This window comes from Gorilla gorilla, chromosome 2, assembly GCF_029281585.2.
Source record: "Gorilla gorilla gorilla isolate KB3781 chromosome 2, NHGRI_mGorGor1-v2.1_pri, whole genome shotgun sequence".
Lineage (NCBI taxonomy): Eukaryota > Metazoa > Chordata > Mammalia > Primates > Hominidae > Gorilla > Gorilla gorilla.
The window spans coordinates 206920457-206944335 of record NC_086017.1 but is presented as its reverse complement, the minus strand read 5'-3'; the positions used below and the strand labels follow the sequence as shown (position 1 = coordinate 206944335).

The 23879-nt window shown below is 55.4% G+C and overlaps 1 long non-coding RNA gene across 4 annotated transcripts in view; it reads right to left on the bottom strand.

Annotated features, from left to right (window-relative positions):
• The window catches only part of LOC134758130 (uncharacterized), an 85143-nt gene that overhangs the window by 45224 nt on the left and 16040 nt on the right, over window positions 1-23879 (bottom strand). Inside the window, exons 1-3 of one of the 4 annotated variants that reach the window (XR_010133045.1) lie at window positions 3544-3771; window positions 2579-2769; window positions 455-512 (exon numbers count right to left, since the gene is read on the bottom strand). This is a non-coding gene — a long non-coding RNA (uncharacterized lncRNA). Of the gene's footprint in view, window positions 1-454; window positions 513-2578; window positions 2770-3543; window positions 3772-23879 lie in introns of those variants that run through there. The other 3 variants (XR_010133044.1, XR_010133043.1, XR_010133046.1) reach the window with 3 other exon arrangements.

Below are 23879 nucleotides of genomic sequence, written 5' to 3'. Positions count from 1 at the left end.
ACCAAGGACGCCAGGAGATGGGTAGGCACTGAGTCCAAAGAGGTTGTTGAGAGGCAGGAGTCGGGCCTGGAGACGCAGCCAGGAAGAGGAGCTTGGCCCGGAGAGGACGCCTGGAGGGTGCAAGTGAGTCTGGAGAGGCCGACTTGAGGAGGTTCTCAGCCCGGAGAGGCCGCCGGAAGGGAAAAACTGGGACTGGAAAGGCTGTTGTGAGGAATGAGCCCCATGGCCTGAAGAGGCCACTGGCAGGCGGGAGCTGGGTGTGTAGAAGCTGCTGAAAGGTTGGGAGCTTGGCTTGGGGGGTCCACAGTGAGGCAGATGCTGGGCCTGAAGAATCTGCTTAAAAAGATTTAAGCACATTTACATTTATTAGGCACTTTATTTCCATTATTACATATATATAAATATATATACGTATTATATATCCAATATATAATAAAATGATTATACAACTCACCATAATGTAGAATCAGTGGGCGTGTTAAGCTTGTTTTCCTGAAACTGGATGGTCCCACCTGAGCGTGATGGGAGAAAGTGACAGATCAATAGGTATTAGATACTCATAAGCACAGCGCAACCTAGATCCCTCACATGCACGGTTCACAACAGGGTGCGTTCTCCTATGAGAATCTAATGCTGCTGCTCATCTGAGAAGGTGGAGCTCAAACGGGAATGTGAGCAAAGGGGAGTGGCTGTAAATACAGACGAAGCTTCCCTCACTCCCTCACTCGACACCACTCACCTCCTGCTGTGTGGCTCCCTACGGCTCCATGGCTCAGGGGTTGGGGACCCCTGCTCAAGTGCATCCAAAGCGACCCTTCCCACACCAGTCTTCATAGTGGTCAAGGGCAGCAACCACTTAGCTCCCAAGGCATGTGCCTCAGCTGGCATTTCGTCACAATCAACAGTAAGTGGTAGCTTGAGTCACTGTGAGGTCACTTCCTGGAAATCACCAGCATCCCATTTCCCACTGGCAAAGAGCTCAGCACTGCCCCCTGGGAAACCAAACCTATGCCCAAATCCCATCTGTGTGGGTTTATCTCCTGGGACCCTTCCTAACATATTAGTCAGAGTCCAATCAGGAAGCATAAACCACTCAAAAGTTTAAAGTGGTAAAATTTAATACGGAGAATTATTCATTATAACAGGTGAACAGCATAATGAGAGATTGGCTAGCACAAAGTAAAGAGAACTCTAGAGAATACAGGACTAGCCCAGGCCAGGCATGATGGCTCATGCCTGAAATTCCAGCAATTTGAGAAGCTAATGCAGGAGGATTGCTTAAGGCCAGGAGCTAGAGACCGGTCTGGACAACACAGTGAGAACCTGTCTCTATCCAAAAGAAGAAAAAAGTTAGCTGGGAGTGGTGGTGCACACTTGTAGTCCCAGCTACTCGGAATGCTGAAGTTTGAGCCTGGGAGGTCAAGGCTGCAGTGAGGCATGATTATGCCACTACAGTCTAGCCTGGTGACAGAGCAAGACCCTGTCTCAAAGAACAAAACAACAACAACCATTTACAGACAGAAAAGAGGTAGAGCTAATAAGCTAAGGAAAGATGTTGAAATGTGACAAGTAAAGTAATATGAGGTCTTTTATCTATTTAAAATAATCAAACAAAAAATGACTTACTAAATTATAATACCCTGTGCTGGCAAAGGTGCAGTGAAATGGGCACTTTCTTATACTATGAGGGGTGTTTACATTGTGTATAAGCCTTCCCGGGTAAAGCTTGTCAATTTTTTAAAATAATGGAGACAGGGTCTCACCATACTGCCATACTGCCTCCTCCAACTCTTGGCCTCAAGCAATCCTCCTCTCTTAGCCTCCCAAAGTGCTAAGATTATAGCTGGGAGGCACCCAAAACCCTGTCAATTTACATCAAGGGTAATGAGAATGTCCATTCACCATGACTCACAGTAATCTTACTTCTGGGGAGACAATTCAATCTAAACAAAAGGTCATCTGTACACACACAGTAAAAATCTGGGAGTAACTGAAGACAGAGTTGGTAAGTGAAATAAGAAACAGTTCTAAGAAATTAAACTATGGTATCAATAGGCACCTGATATAAAAGGTCAGTTGATGTTAGCTGCTACTTTTTTGTTGTTTTGAGACAGGGTCTCACTCTGTCACCCAGGCTGGAGTGCAGAGGCCTGATCATGACTCACTGCAGTCTCAGCCTCCCTGGGCTTGAGTGATCCTCCCACCTCAGCCTCCCAAGTAGCTGGGACTACAGGAACGTGCCACCACACTAGGCTAATTCATGTATTTTTCTGTAGGGATGGTGACTCCCCCTTTGTTTCCAAGGCCTATCGCAAACTCTTGGCCTCAAGCCATCCTCCTGCCTCAGCCTCCCAAAGTGTTGCGATTACCAGTGTGAGCCACCACACCTGGCCAGCTGCTACTTTTAGCAATATTATTATTATTCTTCCACTCCATTAAAAATTATTATTTTCAAGGCTATGCAACAGTATGTATCCTACAGCATAATTGTAAAAACATATACAGTTGCCGTCCCTCAGTATACAGAATTAGTTACAGCCCCCCATCTCTGCATATACCAAAATCCATGCTTACTCACGTTTCGCTGTCACCCCTCTGGAATCCACGTATATGAAAAAACCAAATATTAGTTGGGCGTAGTGGCAAGCACCTGTAGTCTCAGCCACGTGGGAGGTTGAGATGGGAGGATCGCTTCAGCCTGGAAGGTTGAGGCTGCAGTCAGCTGCGATAGCACTACTACCCTCCAGCCTTGGACAACAGAGGGAGACCCTGTCTCAGAAAAAAATAAATAAATAAAACACGTAAGAAATTGTAATGAGGTCTGTTGGGCAAAATTCCATATAAGCAAAGTATAAATTAATAAAGCAAATCGTGATAAATTAGTACGATTGACTTTCTGGAGTTTCTGACAATAAAAGTAAGGAAAATGCAGAACACAAAGACAGAGAGTAAAAAGAGAAATTAGGAAAGCATTCTACATGTTTAATAGGAAGACACTGGCTGTGTTCGTGCAGCGGCAGTATGTCGTGACATGACATACTTTGGAGAGAAGTTAACAGATGAGGAAGTTGATAAAAATCATCAGAGTAGCAAAATACTGGTAGCGACACTCAAGTAAACCACGAAATTTCCATAACTTATGTCAGCAAAGTGGGAATATTGTACAGTGTGTGTTGAAGTTCCTATACAACATTGTTTATCTGCCGTTTGTTTGTTTGTAAGCAATGTATATACTAACAGTTCTTCTTGCTGTCAAAAGAATATGTGTGAATAAGTCATTTTAACTTATTCTTCTGTTTTTCTTTTATCTTCCTGCCATCATCCCACAGCCTTACTTTAGAAATTTTTTCTTTAGAAAATTGAACAAGTGCCCCTTGTGGTGGCACATACCTCGAGGATGGGAGGCAGGGGTGGAAGGGTCACTTGAGGCCATTAGTTTGACAGCAGCCTGGCCAACAAAGTGAGACCCCATGTCTGCAAAACAATTTAAAAATTAGCCAAGTATCGTCATGTATACCTACAGTCCCAGCTACCTCAACTTACGGAGAAAGTTCAGGGCCTGGAGACAAGGCTGGGAGGCAGGAGCTGGGTCTAAAGAGGCCATTGGAACGATGGAGCTGTGCCTGTGGAGGCTGTTGTGAGGCAGTAGGCTCATCTGCGGAGACTGCCGTGAGGTAGGCTATGGGCCTAAATAGGCCATTGTGAGTCATGAGCTTGGTCTGTAGAGGCTGACTGGAGAGAGTTCTGGGCCTGGCAAGGCTGCCGGGAGGTAGGAGCTGGGCCAAAAGATTTAAGCACATTTACGTTTATTAGGCACTTCATTTCCATTATTACACTGGAATATATAATAAAATAATTATAGAACTCACCATAATGTAGAATCAGTGGGCGTGTTAAGCTTGTTTTCCTGAAACTGGATGGTCCCACCTGAGCGTGATGGGAGAAAGTGACAGATCAATAGGTATTAGATTCTCATAAGAACAGCGCAACCTAGATCCCTCACATGCACGGTTCACAACAGGGTGCGTTCTCCTATGAGAATCTAATGCTGCTGCTCATCTGAGAAGGTGGAGCTCAAGCGGGAATGTGAGCAAAGGGGAGTGGCTGTAAATACAGACGAAGCTTCCCTCACTCCCTCACTCGACACCACTCACCTGCTGTGTGGCTCCTTACGGCTCCAAGGCTCAGGGGTTGGGGACCCCAACTCAACTGCATCCAAAGCGACCCTTCCCACACCAGTCTTCATAGTAGTCAAGGGCAGCAACCACTTAGCTCCCAAGGCATGTGCCTCAGCTAGCATTTCGTCACAATCAACAGTAAGTGGTAGCTTGAGTCATTGTGAGGTCACTTCCTGGAAATCACCCTAAACATGGGCCCTGACACTAAAACCCTAACCCTGGGCCCTGACCCTAAAACCCTAACCCTGGGCCCTGACAATAAAACCCTAACACTGGGCCCTGGCCCTGAGCCTAAAACCCCAAACCGGGGTCCCGGCCCTGACCTTAAACAACCCTAACCCTGGGCCCTGTCCCTGACCCTAAAGCAAGCCTAACCCTGGGCCCTGGCCCTGAACCCAAAACAACCCTAACTCTGGGCCCTGGCCCTGACCCTAAAACAACCCAATCCCTTGGCGCTGGCCCTGACCCTAAAACAAGCCTAACACTGGGCCCTGGCCCTGACCCTAAAACAAGCCTAACCCTGGGCCCTGGCACTAAAACAAGCCTAACCCTGGTCCCTGGCTCTGACCCTAAAACAAGCCTAACCCTGGGCCCCGGCCCTGACCCTAAGACAACCCTAACCCTGGGCCCCGGCCCTGACCCTAACACAACCCTAACCCTGGACCCTGGCCCTGACCCTAAAACAACCCTAACCCTGAGCCCCAGCCCTGACCCTAAAACAACCCTAAACGTGGGCCCCGGCCCTGACCCTAAAACAACCCTAACCCTGGGCCCTGGCCCTGACCCTAAAACAAGCATAACCCTGGGCCCTGGCCCTGACCCTAAAACAACCCTAACCATGGGCCCTGTCCCTGACCCTAAAACAAGCCTAACGCTCGGCCCTGGCCCTGACCCTACAACAACCCTACCCCTGGGCCCTGGCCCTGACCCTAAAACAACCCTAACACTGGGACCTGTCCCTGACCCTAAAAGAAGCCTAACCCTGGGCCCTGGCCCTGACCCTAAAACAACCCTAACCCTGGGACCTGTCCCTAACCCTAAAAGAAGCCTAACCCTGGGCCCTGTCCCTGACCCTAAAACAAGCCTAACCCTGGGCCCCGACCTTAAAAAAACCCTAACCCAGGGCCCTGGCACTAAAACAAGCCTAACCCTGGGCGAAGGTCCTGACCCTAAAACAACCCTAACCCTGGGCCCTGGCCCTGACCCTAAAACAAGCCTAACCCTGGGCCCTGGCCCTGACCCTAAAACAAGCCTAACCGTGGGCCCTGGCCCTGACCCTAAACCAACCCTAACCCTGGGTCCTGGCACTACAACAAGCCTAAACCTCGGCCCAGGTCCTCACCCTAAAACAACCCTAACCCTGGGCCCTGGTCCTGACCCTAAAACAACCCTAACACTGTGCCCCGGCCCTGAGCCTAAAACAACCCTAACACTGGGCCGTGGCCCTTACCCTAAAACAAGCCTAACCTTGGGCCCTGGCCCTGACCCTAAAACAAGCCTAACCCTGGGCCCTGGCCCTGACCCTAAAACAACCCTAACCCTGGGCCCTGTCCCTGACCCTAAAACAAGCCTAAACTTTGGACCTGGCCCTGACCCTAAAACAAGCCTAACACTGGGCCCTGGCCCTGACCCTAAAACAAGCCTAACACTGGGCCCTGGCTCTGACACTAAAACAACCCTAACCCTGGGCCCTGGCCCTGACCCTAAAACAACCCTAAACTTGGGACCTGGCCCTAAGATAAAACAAGCCTAACCCTGGGCCCTGGCCCTGACCTAAAGCAACCCTAACCCTGGGCCCTGGCCCTGACCTAAAGCAACCCTAACCCTGGGCCCTGGCCCTGACTCTAAAACAACCCTAACCCTGGGCCCTAGCACTAAAACAAGCCTAAACCTGGGCCCAAGTCCTGACCCTAAAACCACCCTAACCCTGGGCCCTGGCCCTGACCCTAAAACAACCCTAAACCAGGGCCCTGGCCTTGACCCTAAAACAACCCTAACCCTGGGCCCTGGCCCTGAACCTAAAACAAGCCTAACCCTGGGCCCTGGCCCTGACCCTAAAACAACCCTAACCCTGGGCCCTGGCCCTGACCCTAAAACAAGCCTAACCCTGGGCCCTGGCCGTGACCCTAAAACAACCCTAACCCTGGGCCCTAGCCCTGACCCTAAAACAAGCCTAACCCTGGGCCCTCGCCCTGACCCTAAAACATCCCCAACCCTCGGCCCTGGCCCTAACCCTGACCCTAAAACAACCCTAACCCTGGTCCCTGGCTCTGACCCTAAAACAAGCCTAACCCTGGGCCCCGGCCCTGACCCTAAGACAACCCTAACCCTGGGCCCCGGCCCTGACCCTAACACAACCCTAACCCTGGACCCTGGCCCTGACCCTAAAACAACCCTAACCCTGAGCCCCAGCCCTGACCCTAAAACAACCCTAAACGTGGGCCCCGGCCCTGACCCTAAAACAACCCTAACCCTGGACCCTGACCCTGACCCTAAAACAAGCATAACCCTGGGCCCTGGCCCTGACCCTAAAACAACCCTAACCATGGGCCCTGTCCCTGACCCTAAAACAAGCCTAACGCTCGGCCCTGGCCCTGACCCTACAACAACCCTACCCCTGGGCCCTGGCCCTGACCCTAAAACAACCCTAACCCTGGGCCCTGGCCCTGACCCTAAAACAACCCTAACCCTGGGCCCTGGCCCTGACCCTAAAACAAGCCTAACCCTGGGCCCTTGCCCTGACCCTAAAACAACCCTAACCGTGGGCCCTGGCCCTGACCCTAAAACAAGCCTAACACTAGGCCCTGGCCCTGACCCTAAAACAACCCTAACCCTGGTCCCTGGCCCTGACCCTAAAACAAGCCTAACCCTCGGCCCTGGCCCTGACCCTAAAACAACCCTAACCCTGGGCCCTGGCCCTGAACCTAAAACAACCCTATGCCTCAGCCCTGGCCCTGACCCTAAAACAAGCCTAACCCTGGGCCCTGGCCCTGACCCTAAAACACCCCTAAACCTGGGCCCTGGCCCTGACCCTAAAACAACCCTAATGCTGGGCCCTGGCCCTGACCTAAAACAACCCTGACCCTGGGCCCTGGCCCTGACCCTAAAACAACCCTAACCCTGGGCCCTGGCACTAAAAGAAGCCTAAACCTGGGCCCAGGTCCTGACCCTAAAACAAGCCTAACCCTGGGCCCTGGCCCTGACCCTAAAACAACCCTAACCCTGGGCCCTGGCCCTGACCCAAAAACAAGCCTAACCCTGGGCCCTGGCCGTGACCCTAAAACAACCCTAACCCTGGGCCCTGGCCCTGACCCTAAAACCACCCTAACCCTGGGCCCTGGCCCTGACCCTAAAACAACCCTAACCCTGGGATCTGGCCCTGACCCTAAAACAACCCTAAACCAGGGCCCTGGCCTTGACCCAAAAACAAGCCTAACCCTGGGCCCTGGCCCTGAACCTAAAACAAGCATAACCCTGGGCCCTGGCCCTGACCCTAAAACAACCCTAACCCTGGGCCCTGGCCCTGACCCTAAAACAAGCCTAACCCTGGGCCCTGGCCGTGACCCTAAAACAACCCTAACCCTGGGCCCTAGCCCTGACCCTAAAACAAGCCTAACCCTGGGCCCTCGCCCTGACCCTAAAACATCCCCAACCCTGGGCCCTGGCCCTAACCCTGACCCTAAAACAACCCTAACCCTGGTCCCTGGCTCTGACCCTAAAACAAGCCTAACCCTGGGCCCCGGCCCTGACCCTAAGACAACCCTAACCCTGGGCCCCGGCCCTGACCCTAACACAACCCTAACCCTGGACCCTGGCCCTGACCCTAAAACAACCCTAACCCTGAGCCCCAGCCCTGACCCTAAAACAACCCTAAACGTGGGCCCCGGCCCTGACCCTAAAACAACCCTAACCCTGGGCCCTGGCCATGACCCTAAAACAAGCATAACCCTGGGCCCTGGCCCTGACCCTAAAACAACCCTAACCATGGGCCCTGTCCCTGACCCTAAAACAAGCCTAACGCTCGGCCCTGGCCCTGACCCTACAACAACCCTACCCCTGGGCCCTGGCCCTGACCCTAAAACAACCCTAACACTGGGACCTGTCCCTGACCCTAAAAGAAGCCTAACCCTGGGCCCTGGCCCTGACCCTAAAACAACCCTAACCCTGGGACCTGTCCCTAACCCTAAAAGAAGCCTAACCCTGGGCCCTGTCCCTGACCCTAAAACAAGCCTAACCCTGGGCCCCGACCTTAAAAAAACCCTAACCCAGGGCCCTGGCACTAAAACAAGCCTAACCCTGGGCGAAGGTCCTGACCCTAAAACAACCCTAACCCTGGGCCCTGGCCCTGACCCTAAAACAAGCCTAACCCTGGGCCCTGGCCCTGACCCTAAAACAAGCCTAACCGTGGGCCCTGGCCCTGACCCTAAACCAACCCTAACCCTGGGTCCTGGCACTACAACAAGCCTAAACCTCGGCCCAGGTCCTCACCCTAAAACAACCCTAACCCTGGGCCCTGGTCCTGACCCTAAAACAACCCTAACACTGTGCCCCGGCCCTGAGCCTAAAACAACCCTAACACTGGGCCGTGGCCCTTACCCTAAAACAAGCCTAACCTTGGGCCCTGGCCCTGACCCTAAAACAAGCCTAACCCTGGGCCCTGGCCCTGACCCTAAAACAACCCTAACCCTGGGCCCTGTCCCTGACCCTAAAACAAGCCTAAACTTTGGACCTGGCCCTGACCCTAAAACAAGCCTAACACTGGGCCCTGGCCCTGACCCTAAAACAAGCCTAACACTGGGCCCTGGCTCTGACACTAAAACAACCCTAACCCTGGGCCCTGGCCCTGACCCTAAAACAACCCTAAACTTGGGACCTGGCCCTAAGATAAAACAAGCCTAACCCTGGGCCCTGGCCCTGACCTAAAGCAACCCTAACCCTGGGCCCTGGCCCTGACCTAAAGCAACCCTAACCCTGGGCCCTGGCCCTGACTCTAAAACAACCCTAACCCTGGGCCCTAGCACTAAAACAAGCCTAAACCTGGGCCCAAGTCCTGACCCTAAAACCACCCTAACCCTGGGCCCTGGCCCTGACCCTAAAACAACCCTAAACCAGGGCCCTGGCCTTGACCCTAAAACAACCCTAACCCTGGGCCCTGGCCCTGAACCTAAAACAAGCCTAACCCTGGGCCCTGGCCCTGACCCTAAAACAACCCTAACCCTGGGCCCTGGCCCTGACCCTAAAACAAGCCTAACCCTGGGCCCTGGCCGTGACCCTAAAACAACCCTAACCCTGGGCCCTAGCCCTGACCCTAAAACAAGCCTAACCCTGGGCCCTCGCCCTGACCCTAAAACATCCCCAACCCTCGGCCCTGGCCCTAACCCTGACCCTAAAACAACCCTAACCCTGGTCCCTGGCTCTGACCCTAAAACAAGCCTAACCCTGGGCCCCGGCCCTGACCCTAAGACAACCCTAACCCTGGGCCCCGGCCCTGACCCTAACACAACCCTAACCCTGGACCCTGGCCCTGACCCTAAAACAACCCTAACCCTGAGCCCCAGCCCTGACCCTAAAACAACCCTAAACGTGGGCCCCGGCCCTGACCCTAAAACAACCCTAACCCTGGACCCTGACCCTGACCCTAAAACAAGCATAACCCTGGGCCCTGGCCCTGACCCTAAAACAACCCTAACCATGGGCCCTGTCCCTGACCCTAAAACAAGCCTAACGCTCGGCCCTGGCCCTGACCCTACAACAACCCTACCCCTGGGCCCTGGCCCTGACCCTAAAACAACCCTAACCCTGGGACCTGGCCCTGACCCTAAAACAACCCTAACCCTGGGCCCTGGCCCTAAAACAAGCCTAACCCTGGGCCCAGGTCCTGACCCTAAAACAACCCTAACACTGGGCCCTGTCCTTGACCCTAAAACAAGCCTAATCCTGGGCCCTGGCCCTGAACCTAAAACAACACTAACGCTGGGCCCTGGCCCTGAGCCTAAAACAAGCCTAACCCTGGGCCCTTGCCCTGACCCTAAAACAACCCTAACCGTGGGCCCTGGCCCTGACCCTAAAACAAGCCTAACACTAGGCCCTGGCCCTGACCCTAAAACAACCCTAACCCTGGTCCCTGGCCCTGACCCTAAAACAAGCCTAACCCTCGGCCCTGGCCCTGACCCTAAAACAACCCTAACCCTGGGCCCTGGCCCTGAACCTAAAACAACCCTATGCCTCAGCCCTGGCCCTGACCCTAAAACAAGCCTAACCCTGGGCCCTGGCCCTGACCCTAAAACACCCCTAAACCTGGGCCCTGGCCCTGACCCTAAAACAACCCTAATGCTGGGCCCTGGCCCTGACCTAAAACAACCCTGACCCTGGGCCCTGGCCCTGACCCTAAAACAACCCTAACCCTGGGCCCTGGCACTAAAAGAAGCCTAAACCTGGGCCCAGGTCCTGACCCTAAAACAAGCCTAACCCTGGGCCCTGGCCCTGACCCTAAAACAACCCTAACCCTGGGCCCGGGCCCTGACCCTAAAACAACCCTATGCCTGAGCCCTGGCCATGACCTAAAACAACCGTAACCCTGGGCCCTGGCCCTGACCCTAAAACAACCCTAATCCTGGGCCCTGGCACAAAAACAACCCTAACCCTGGGCCCAGGACCCGACGCTAAAACAACCCTAACCCTGGGCCCTGGCCCTGACCCTAAAACAACCCTAACGCTGGGCCCTGTCCCTGACCCTAAAACAAGCCTAACCCTGGGCTCTGTCCCTGACATAAAACAACCCTGACCCTGGCCCCTGTCCCTGACCCTAAAACAACCCTCACCCTGGGCCCTGGCCCTGACCCTAAAACAACCCTAACCCTGGGCCCTGGCCATGACCCTAAAACAACCCTAACCCTGGGCCCTGATCCTAAAACAAGCCTAACCCTGGGCCCTGAACCTAAAAAAACCCTAACCCTGGGCCCTGGCACTAAAACAAGCCTAACCCTGGGTCCTGGCCCTGACCCTAAAACAAACCAAACCCTGGGCCCTGGCCATGACCCTAAAATAAACCCAACCATGGGCACTCACCCTAAAACAACCCTAACCCTGGGCCCTGACCCTAAAACAACCCTAAGCCTGGGACCTGGCCATGACCCTAAAACAACCCTAACCCTGGGCCCCAGCCCTGACCCTAAAGCAACCCTAACCCTGGGCCCCGACACTGACCCTAAAACAACCCTAACCCTGGGCCCCGGCCCTGACCCTAAAACAAACCTAACCCTGGGCCCCGGCCCTGACCCTAAAACAACCCTATCCCTGGGCCCCGGCCCTGACCCTAAAACAACCCTAACCCTGGGCCCCGGCCCTGACCCTAAAACAACCCTAACCCTGAGCCCCGGCCCTGACCCTAAAACAACCCTAAACCTGGGCCCCGGCCCTGACCCTAAAACATGCCTAACCCTGGGCCCTGGCCCTGACCCTGAAACAAACCTAACCCTGGGCCGTGGCCCAAATTGTAATGAGGTCTGTTGGGCAAAATTCCATATAAGCATAGTATAAATTAATAAAGCAAATCGTGATAAATTAGTACGATTGACTTTCTGGAGTTTCTGACAATAAAAGTAAGGAAAATGCAGAACACAAAGACAGAGAGTAAAAAGAGAAATTAGGAAAGCATTCTACATGTTTAATAGGAAGACACTGGCTGTGTTCGTGCAGCGGCAGTATGTCGTGACATGACATACTTTGGAGAGAAGTTAACAGATGAGGAAGTTGATAAAAATCATCAGAGTAGCAAAATACTGGTAGCGACACTCAAGTAAACCACGAAATTTCCATAACTTATGTCAGCAAAGTGGGAATATTGTACAGTGTGTGTTGAAGTTCCTATACAACATTGTTTATGTGCCGTTTGTTTGTTTGTAAGCAATGTATATACTAACAGTTCTTCTTGCTGTCAAAAGAATATGTGTGAATAAGTCATTTTAACTTATTCTTCTGTTTTTCTTTTATCTTCCTGCCATCATCCCACAGCCTTACTTTAGAAATTTTTTCTTTAGAAAATTGAACAAGTGCTCCTTGTGGTGGCACATACCTCGAGGATGGGAGGCAGGGGTGGAAGGGTCACTTGAGGCCATTAGTTTGACAGCAGCCTGGCCAACAAAGTGAGACCCCATGTCTGCAAAACAATTTAAAAATTAGCCAAGTATCGTCATGTATACCTACAGTCCCAGCTACCTCAACTTACGGAGAAAGTTCAGGGCCTGGAGACAAGGCTGGGAGGCAGGAGCTGGGTCTAAAGAGGCCATTGGAACGATGGAGCTGTGCCTGTGGAGGCTGTTGTGAGGCAGTAGGCTCATCTGCGGAGACTGCCGTGAGGTAGGCTATGGGCCTAAATAGGCCATTGTGAGTCATGAGCTTGGTCTGTAGAGGCTGACTGGAGAGAGTTCTGGGCCTGGCAAGGCTGCCGGGAGGTAGGAGCTGGGCCAAAAGATTTAAGCACATTTACGTTTATTAGGCACTTCATTTCCATTATTACACTGGAATATATAATAAAATAATTATAGAACTCACCATAATGTAGAATCAGTGGGCGTGTTAAGCTTGTTTTCCTGAAACTGGATGGTCCCACCTGAGCGTGATGGGAGAAAGTGACAGATCAATAGGTATTAGATTCTCATAAGAACAGCGCAACCTAGATCCCTCACATGCACGGTTCACAACAGGGTGCGTTCTCCTATGAGAATCTAATGCTGCTGCTCATCTGAGAAGGTGGAGCTCAAGCGGGAATGTGAGCAAAGGGGAGTGGCTGTAAATACAGACGAAGCTTCCCTCACTCCCTCACTCGACACCACTCACCTGCTGTGTGGCTCCTTACGGCTCCAAGGCTCAGGGGTTGGGGACCCCAACTCAACTGCATCCAAAGCGACCCTTCCCACACCAGTCTTCATAGTAGTCAAGGGCAGCAACCACTTAGCTCCCAAGGCATGTGCCTCAGCTAGCATTTCGTCACAATCAACAGTAAGTGGTAGCTTGAGTCATTGTGAGGTCACTTCCTGGAAATCACCCTAAACATGGGCCCTGACACTAAAACCCTAACCCTGGGCCCTGACCCTAAAACCCTAACCCTGGGCCCTGACAATAAAACCCTAACACTGGGCCCTGGCCCTGAGCCTAAAACCCCAAACCGGGGTCCCGGCCCTGACCTTAAACAACCCTAACCCTGGGCCCTGTCCCTGACCCTAAAGCAAGCCTAACCCTGGGCCCTGGCCCTGAACCCAAAACAACCCTAACTCTGGGCCCTGGCCCTGACCCTAAAACAACCCAATCCCTTGGCGCTGGCCCTGACCCTAAAACAAGCCTAACACTGGGCCCTGGCCCTGACCCTAAAACAAGCCTAACCCTGGGCCCTGGCACTAAAACAAGCCTAACCCTGGGCCCAGGTCCTGACCCTAAAACAACCCTAACCCTGGGCCCTAGCCCTGAACCTAAAACAAGCCTAACCCTGGGCCCCGGTCCTGACCCTAAAACAAGCCTAACCGTGGGCCGTGGCCCTGACCCTACAACAACCCTAAACCTGGGCCCTGGCCCTGACCCTAAAACAACCCTAACCCTAGGCCCTGGCCCTGACCCTAAAACAACCCTAAACCTGGGACCTGGTCCTGACCTAAAACAACCCTAAACCTAGGCCCTGGCCCTGACCTAAAACAACCCTAAACCTGGGCCCTGGCCCTGACCCTAAAACAACCCTAACCCTGGGCCCTCGCACTAAAACAAGCCTAAGCCTGGGCCCAGGTCCTGACCCTAAAACAACCCTAACCCTGGGACCTGGCCCTGAACCTAAAACAACCCTAACCCTGGGCCCTGGCCCTGACCCTAAAACAAGCCTAACCCTGGGCCCTGGACCGGAACCTAAAACAACCCTAACCACGGGCCCTGGCCCTGACCCTAAAACAAGCCTAACCCTGGGCCCTGGCCCTGACCCTAAAACAACCCTAACCCTGGGCCCTGGCCCTGACCCTAAAATAAACCCAACCATGGGCACTCAACCTAAAACAACCCTAACCCTGGGCCCTGACCTAAAACAACCCTAACCCTGGGCCCTGACCCTGACCCTAAAACAACCCTAACCCTGGGCCCTGGCACTAAAACAAGCCTAACCCTGGGCCCATGTCCTGACCCTAAAACATCCCTAACACTGGGCCCTGGCCCTGACCCTAAAACAACCCTAACCCTGGGCCCTGGCCCTGAACTTAAACAACCCTGACGCTGGGTCCTGGCCCAGAACCAAAAACAACCCTAACCCTGGGCCCTGGCCCTGACCCTAAAACAACCCTAACCCTGGGCCCTGGCCCTGACCCTAAAACAAGCCTAACCCTGGGCCCCGGCCCTGACCCTAAAACAACCCTAACCGTGGGCCCTGGCCCTGACCCTAAAACAAACCTAACCCTGGGCCCCGGCCCTGACCCTAAAACAACCCTAACCCTGGGCCCTGGCCCTGACCCTAAAACAACCCTATCACTGGGCCCTCGCCCTGACCCTATAACAAGCCTAACCCTGGGCCCTGGCCCTGACCCTAAAATAACCCTAACCCTGGGCCCTCGCCCTGAACCTAAAACAACCCTAACCCTGGGCCCTGGCCCTGAACCTAAAACAACCCTAACTCTGGGCCCTGTCCCTGACCCTAAAACAAGCCTAACCCTGGGCCCTGGCCCTGACCCTAAAACAAGCCTAACCCTGGGCCCCGGCCCTGACCCTAAAACAACCCTAACCGTGGGCCCTGGCCCTGACCCTAAAACAAACCTAACCCTGGGCCCCGGCCCTGACCCTAAAACAACCCTAACCCTGGGCCCTGGCCCTGACCCTAAAACAACCCTATCCCTGGGCCCTCGCCCTGACCCTATAACAAGCCTAACCCTGGGCCCTGGCCCTGACCCTAAAATAACCCTAACCCTGGGCCCTCGCCCTGAACCTAAAACAACCCTAACCCTGGGCCCTGGCCCTGAACCTAAAACAACCCTAACTCTGGGCCCTGTCCCTGACCCTAAAACAAGCCTAACCCTGGGCCCTGGCCCTGACCCTAAAACAAGCCTAACCCTGGGACCTGTCCCTGACCCTAAAAGAAGCCTAACCCTGGGCCCTGGCCCTGACCCTAAAACAACCCTAACCCTGGGACCTGTCCCTAACCCTAAAAGAAGCCTAACCCTAGGCCCTGTCCCTGACCCTAAAACAAGCCTAACCCTGGGCCCCGACCTTAAAAAAACCCTAACCCAGGGCCCTGGCACTAAAACAAGCCTAACCCTGGGCGAAGGTCCTGACCCTAAAACAACCCTAACCCTGGGCCCTGGCCCTGACCCTAAAACAAGCCTAACCCTGGGCCCTGGCCCTGACCCTAAAACAAGCCTAACCGTGGGCCCTGGCCCTGACCCTAAACCAACCCTAACCCTGGGTCCTGGCACTACAACAAGCCTAAACCTCGGCCCAGGTCCTGACCCTAAAACAACCCTAACCCTGGGCCCTGGCCCTGACCCTAAAACAACCCTAACACTGTGCCCCGGCCCTGAGCCTAAAACAACCCTAACACTGGGCCGTGGCCCTTACCCTAAAACAAGCCTAACCTTGGGCCCTGGCCCTGACCCTAAAACAAGCCTAACCCTGGGCCCTGGCCCTGACCCTAAAACAACCCTAACCCTGGGCCGTGTCCCTGACCCTAAAACAAGCCTAAACTTTGGACCTGGCCCTGACCCTAAAACAAGCCTAACACTGGGCCCTGGCCCTGACCCTAAAACAAGCCTAACACTGGGCCCTGGCTCTGACACTAAAACAACCCTAACCCTGGGCCCTGGCCCTGACCATAAAACAACCCTAAACTTGGGACCTGGCCCTAAGATAAAACAAGCCTAACCCTGGGCCCTGGCCCTGACCTAAAGCAACCCTAACCCTGGGCCCTGGCCCTGACCTAAAGCAACCCTAACCCTGGGCCCTGGCCCTGACTCTAAAACAACCCTAACCCTGGGCCCTAGCACTAAAACAAGCCTAAACCTGGGCCCAAGTCCTGACCCTAAAACCACCCTAACCCTGGGCCCTGGCCCTGACCCTAAAACAACCCTAAACCAGGGCCCTGGCCTTGACCCTAAAACAACCCTAACCCTGGGCCCTGGCCCTGAACCTAAAACAAGCCTAACCCTGGGCCCTGGCCCTGACCCTAAAACAACCCTAACCCTGGGCCCTGACCCTGACCCTAAAACAAGCCTAACCCTGGGCCCTGGCCGTGACCCTAAAACAACCCTAACCCTGGGCCCTAGCCCTGACCCTAAAACAAGCCTAACCCTGGGCCCTCGCCCTGACCCTAAAACATCCCCAACCCTGGGCCCTGGCCCTAACCCTGACACTAAAACAACCCTAACCCTGGTCCCTGGCTCTGACCCTAAAACAAGCCTAACCCTGGGCCCCGGCCCTGACCCTAAGACAACCCTAACCCTGGGCCCCGGCCCTGACCCTAACACAACCCTAACCCTGGACCCTGGCCCTGACCCTAAAACAACCCTAACCCTGAGCCCCAGCCCTGACCCTAAAACAACCCTAAATGTGGGCCCCGGCCCTGACCCTAAAACAACCCTAACCCTGGGCCCTGGCCCTGACCCTAAAACAAGCATAACCCTGGGCCCTGGCCCTGACCCTAAAACAACCCTAACCATGGGCCCTGTCCCTGACCCTAAAACAAGCCTAACGCTCGGCCCTGGCCCTGACCCTACAACAACCCTACCCCTGGGCCCTGGCCCTGACCCTAAAACAACCCTAACCCTGGGCCCTGTCCCTGACCCTAAAAGAAGCCTAACCCTGGGCCCTGGCCCTGACCCTAAAACAACCCTAACCCTGGGACCTGTCCCTAACCCTAAAAGAAGCCTAACCCTGGGCCCTGTCCCTGACCCTACAACAAGCCTAACCCTGGGCCCCGACCTTAAAAAAACCCTAACCCAGGGCCCTGGCACTAAAACAAGCCTAACCCTGGGCGAAGGTCCTGACCCTAAAACAACCCTAACCCTGGGCCCTGGCCCTGACCCTAAAACAAGCCTAACCCTGGGCCCTGGCCCTGACCCTAACACAAGCCTAACCGTGGGCCCTGGCCCTGACCCTAAACCAACCCTAACCCTGGGTCCTGGCACTACAACAAGCCTAAACCTCGGCCCAGGTCCTCACCCTAAAACAACCCTAACCCTGGGCCCTGGCCCTGACCCTAAAACAACCCTAACACTGTGCCCCGGCCCTGAGCCTAAAACAACCCTAACACTGGGCCGTGGCCCTTACCCTAAAACAAGCCTAACCTTGGGCCCTGGCCCTGACCCTAAAACAAGCCTAACCCTGGGCCCTGGCCCTGACCCTAAAACAACCCTAACCCTGGGCCCTGTCCCTGACCCTAAAACAAGCCTAAACTTTGGACCTGGCCCTGACCCTAAAACAAGCCTAACACTGGGCCCTGGCCCTGACCCTAAAACAAGCCTAACACTGGGCCCTGGCTCTGACACTAAAACAACCCTAACCCTGGGCCCTGGCCCTGACCCTAAAACAACCCTAAACTTGGGACCTGGCCCTAAGATAAAACAAGCCTAACCCTGGGCCCTGGCCCTGACCTAAAGCAACCCTAACCCTGGGCCCTGGCCCTGACCTAAAGCAACCCTAACCCTGGGCCCTGGCCCTGACTCTAAAACAACCCTAACCCTGGGCCCTAGCACTAAAACAAGCCTAAACCTGGGCCCAAGTCCTGACCCTAAAACCACCCTAACCCTGGGCCCTGGCCCTGACCCTAAAACAACCCTAAACCAGGGCCCTGGCCTTGACCCTAAAACAACCCTAACCCTGGGCCCTGGCCCTGAACCTAAAACAAGCCTAACCCTGGGCCCTGGCCCTGACCCTAAAACAACCCTAACCCTGGGCCCTGGCCCTGACCCTAAAACAAGCCTAACCCTGGGCCCTGGCCGTGACCCTAAAACAACCCTAACCCTGGGCCCTAGCCCTGACCCTAAAACAAGCCTAACCCTGGGCCCTCGCCCTGACCCTAAAACATCCCCAACCCTGGGCCCTGGCCCTAACCCTGACCCTAAAACAACCCTAACCCTGGTCCCTGGCTCTGACCCTAAAACAAGCCTAACCCTGGGCCCCGGCCCTGACCCTAAGACAACCCTAACCCTGGGCCCCGGCCCTGACCCTAACACAACCCTAACCCTGGACCCTGGCCCTGACCCTAAAACAACCCTAACCCTGAGCCCCAGCCCTGACCCTAAAACAACCCTAAACGTGGGCCCCGGCCCTGACCCTAAAACAACCCTAACCCTGGGCCCTGGCCCTGACCCTAAAACAAGCATAACCCTGGGCCCTGGCCCTGACCCTAAAACAACCCTAACCATGGGCCCTGTCCCTGACCCTAAAACAAGCCTAACGCTCGGCCCTGGCCCTGACCCTACAACAACCCTACCCCTGGGCCCTGGCCCTGACCCTAAAACAACCCTAACCCTGGGACCTGGCCCTGACCCTAAAACAACCCTAACCCTGGGCCCTGGCCCTAAAACAAGCCTAACCCTGGGCCCAGGTCCTGACCCTAAAACAACCCTAACACTGGGCCCTGTCCTTGACCCTAAAACAAGCCTAATCCTGGGCCCTGGCCCTGAACCTAAAACAACCCTAACGCTGGGCCCTGGCCCTGAGCCTAAAACAAGCCTAACCCTGGGCCCTTGCCCTGACCCTAAAACAACCCTAACCGTGGGCCCTGGCCCTGACCCTAAAACAAGCCTAACACTAGTCCCTGGCCCTGACCCTAAAACAACCCTAACCCTGGTCCCTGGCCCTGACCCTAAAACAAGCCTAACCCTGGGCCCTGGCCCTGACCCTAAAACAACCCTAACCCTGGGCCCTGGCCCTGACCCTAAAACAACCCTATGCCTCAGCCCTGGCCCTGACCCTAAAACAAGCCTAACCCTGGGCCCTGGCCCTGACCCTAAAACACCCCTAAACCTGGGCCCTGGCCCTGACCCTAAAACAACCCTAATGCTGGGCCCTGGCCCTGACCTAAAACAACCCTGACCCTGGGCCCTGGCCCTGACCCTAAAACAACCCTAACCCTGGGCCCTGGCACTAAAAGAAGCCTAAACCTGGGCCCAGGTCCTGACCCTAAAACAAGCCTAACCCTGGGCCCTGGCCCTGACCCTAAAACAACCCTAACCCTGGGCCCGGGCCCTGACCCTAAAACAACCCTATGCCTGAGCCCTGGCCATGACCTAAAACAACCGTAACCCTGGGCCCTGGCCCTGACCCTAAAACAACCCTAATCCTGGGCCCTGGCACAAAAACAACCCTAACCCTGGGCCCAGGACCCGACGCTAAAACAACCCTAACCCTGGGCCCTGGCCCTGACCCTAAAACAACCCTAACGCTGGGCCCTGTCCCTGACCCTAAAACAAGCCTAACCCTGGGCCCTGTCCCTGACCTAAAACAACCCTGACCCTGGGCCCTGTCCCTGACCCTAAAACAACCCTCACCCTGGGCCCTGGCCCTGACCCTAAAACAACCCTAACCCTGGGCCCTGGCCATGACCCTAAAACAACCCTAACCCTGGGCCCTGATCCTAAAACAAGCCTAACCCTGGGCCCTGAACCTAAAAAAACCCTAACCCTGGGCCATGGCACTAAAACAAGCCTAACCCTGGGTCCTGGCCCTGACCCTAAAACAAACCAAACCCTGGGCCCTGGCCCTGACCCTAAAATAAACCCAACCATGGGCACTCACCCTAAAACAACCCTAACCCTGAGCCCTGACCCTAAAACAACCCTAAGCCTGGGACCTGGCCATGACCCTAAAACAACCCTAACCCTGGGCCCTGGCCCTGACCCTAAAATAAACCCAACCATGGGCACTCAACCTAAAACAACCCTAACCCTGGGCCCTGACCTAAAACAACCCTAACCCTGGGCCCTGACCCTGACCCTAAAACAACCCTAACCCTGGGCCCTGGCACTAAAACAAGCCTAACCCTGGGCCCATGTCCTGACCCTAAAACATCCCTAACACTGGGCCCTGGCCCTGACCCTAAAACAACCCTAACCCTGGGCCCTGGCCCTGAACTTAAACAACCCTGACGCTGGGCCCTGGCCCAGAACCAAAAACAACCCTAACCCTGGGCCCTGGCCCTGACCCTAAAACAACCCTAACCCTGGGCCCTGGCCCTGACCCTAAAACAAGCCTAACCCTGGGCCCCGGCCCTGACCCTAAAACAACCCTAACCGTGGGCCCTGGCCCTGACCCTAAAACAAACCTAACCCTGGGCCCCGGCCCTGACCCTAAAACAACCCTAACCCTGGGCCCTGGCCCTGACCCTAAAACAACCCTATCACTGGGCCCTCGCCCTGACCCTATAACAAGCCTAACCCTGGGCCCTGGCCCTGACCCTAAAATAACCCTAACCCTGGGCCCTCGCCCTGAACCTAAAACAACCCTAACCCTGGGCCCTGGCCCTGAACCTAAAACAACCCTAACTCTGGGCCCTGTCCCTGACCCTAAAACAAGCCTAACCCTGGGCCCTGGCCCTGACCCTAAAACAAGCCTAACCCTGGGCCCCGGCCCTGACCCTAAAACAACCCTAACCGTGGGCCCTGGCCCTGACCCTAAAACAAACCTAACCCTGGGCCCCGGCCCTGACCCTAAAACAACCCTAACCCTGGGCCCTGGCCCTGACCCTAAAACAACCCTATCCCTGGGCCCTCGCCCTGACCCTATAACAAGCCTAACCCTGGGCCCTGGCCCTGACCCTAAAATAACCCTAACCCTGGGCCCTCGCCCTGAACCTAAAACAACCCTAACCCTGGGCCCTGGCCCTGAACCTAAAACAACCCTAACTCTGGGCCCTGTCCCTGACCCTAAAACAAGCCTAACCCTGGGCCCTAGCCCTGACCCTAAAACAAGCCTAACCCTGGGACCTGTCCCTGACCCTAAAAGAAGCCTAACCCTGGGCCCTGGCCCTGACCCTAAAACAACCCTAACCCTGGGACCTGTCCCTAACCCTAAAAGAAGCCTAACCCTGGGCCCTGTCCCTGACCCTAAAACAAGCCTAACCCTGGGCCCCGACCTTAAAAAAACCCTAACCCAGGGCCCTGGCACTAAAACAAGCCTAACCCTGGGCGAAGGTCCTGACCCTAAAACAACCCTAACCCTGGGCCCTGGCCCTGACCCTAAAACAAGCCTAACCCTGGGCCCTGGCCCTGACCCTAAAACAAGCCTAACCGTGGGCCCTGGCCCTGACCCTAAACCAACCCTAACCCTGGGTCCTGGCACTACAACAAGCCTAAACCTCGGCCCAGGTCCTGACCCTAAAACAACCCTAACCCTGGGCCCTGGCCCTGACCCTAAAACAACCCTAACACTGTGCCCCGGCCCTGAGCCTAAAACAACCCTAACACTGGGCCGTGGCCCTTACCCTAAAACAAGCCTAACCTTGGGCCCTGGCCCTGACCCTAAAACAAGCCTAACCCTGGGCCCTGGCCCTGACCCTAAAACAACCCTAACCCTGGGCCGTGTCCCTGACCCTAAAACAAGCCTAAACTTTGGACCTGGCCCTGACCCTAAAACAAGCCTAACACTGGGCCCTGGCCCTGACCCTAAAACAAGCCTAACACTGGGCCCTGGCTCTGACACTAAAACAACCCTAACCCTGGGCCCTGGCCCTGACCATAAAACAACCCTAAACTTGGGACCTGGCCCTAAGATAAAACAAGCCTAACCCTGGGCCCTGGCCCTGACCCTAAAACAACCCTAACCCTGGGCCCTGGCCCTGACCCTAAAACAAGCCTAACCCTGGGCCCTGGCCGTGACCCTAAAACAACCCTAACCCTGGGCCCTAGCCCTGACCCTAAAACAAGCCTAACCCTGGGCCCTCGCCCTGACCCTAAAACATCCCCAACCCTGGGCCCTGGCCCTAACCCTGACCCTAAAACAACCCTAACCCTGGTCCCTGGCTCTGACCCTAAAACAAGCCTAACCCTGGGCCCCGGCCCTGACCCTAAGACAACCCTAACCCTGGGCCCCGGCCCTGACCCTAACACAACCCTAACCCTGGACCCTGGCCCTGACCCTAAAACAACCCTAACCCTGAGCCCCAGCCCTGACCCTAAAACAACCCTAAACGTGGGCCCCGGCCCTGACCCTAAAACAACCCTAACCCTGGGCCCTGGCCCTGACCCTAAAACAAGCATAACCCTGGGCCCTGGCCCTGACCCTAAAACAACCCTAACCATGGGCCCTGTCCCTGACCCTAAAACAAGCCTAACGCTCGGCCCTGGCCCTGACCCTACAACAACCCTACCCCTGGGCCCTGGCCCTGACCCTAAAACAACCCTAACCCTGGGACCTGGCCCTGACCCTAAAACAACCCTAACCCTGGGCCCTGGCCCTAAAACAAGCCTAACCCTGGGCCCAGGTCCTGACCCTAAAACAACCCTAACACTGGGCCCTGTCCTTGACCCTAAAACAAGCCTAATCCTGGGCCCTGGCCCTGAACCTAAAACAACCCTAACGCTGGGCCCTGGCCCTGAGCCTAAAACAAGCCTAACCCTGGGCCCTTGCCCTGACCCTAAAACAACCCTAACCGTGGGCCCTGGCCCTGACCCTAAAACAAGCCTAACACTAGTCCCTGGCCCTGACCCTAAAACAACCCTAACCCTGGTCCCTGGCCCTGACCCTAAAACAAGCCTAACCCTGGGCCCTGGCCCTGACCCTAAAACAACCCTAACCCTGGGCCCTGGCCCTGACCCTAAAACAACCCTATGCCTCAGCCCTGGCCCTGACCCTAAAACAAGCCTAACCCTGGGCCCTGGCCCTGACCCTAAAACACCCCTAAACCTGGGCCCTGGCCCTGACCCTAAAACAACCCTAATGCTGGGCCCTGGCCCTGACCTAAAACAACCCTGACCCTGGGCCCTGGCCCTGACCCTAAAACAACCCTAACCCTGGGCCCTGGCACTAAAAGAAGCCTAAACCTGGGCCCAGGTCCTGACCCTAAAACAAGCCTAACCCTGGGCCCTGGCCCTGACCCTAAAACAACCCTAACCCTGGGCCCGGGCCCTGACCCTAAAACAACCCTATGCCTGAGCCCTGGCCATGACCTAAAACAACCGTAACCCTGGGCCCTGGCCCTGACCCTAAAACAACCCTAATCCTGGGCCCTGGCACAAAAACAACCCTAACCCTGGGCCCAGGACCCGACGCTAAAACAACCCTAACCCTGGGCCCTGGCCCTGACCCTAAAACAACCCTAACGCTGGGCCCTGTCCCTGACCCTAAAACAAGCCTAACCCTGGGCCCTGTCCCTGACCTAAAACAACCCTGACCCTGGGCCCTGTCCCTGACCCTAAAACAACCCTCACCCTGGGCCCTGGCCCTGACCCTAAAACAACCCTAACCCTGGGCCCTGGCCATGACCCTAAAACAACCCTAACCCTGGGCCCTGATCCTAAAACAAGCCTAACCCTGGGCCCTGAACCTAAAAAAACCCTAACCCTGGGCCATGGCACTAAAACAAGCCTAACCCTGGGTCCTGGCCCTGACCCTAAAACAAACCAAACCCTGGGCCCTGGCCCTGACCCTAAAATAAACCCAACCATGGGCACTCACCCTAAAACAACCCTAACCCTGAGCCCTGACCCTAAAACAACCCTAAGCCTGGGACCTGGCCATGAC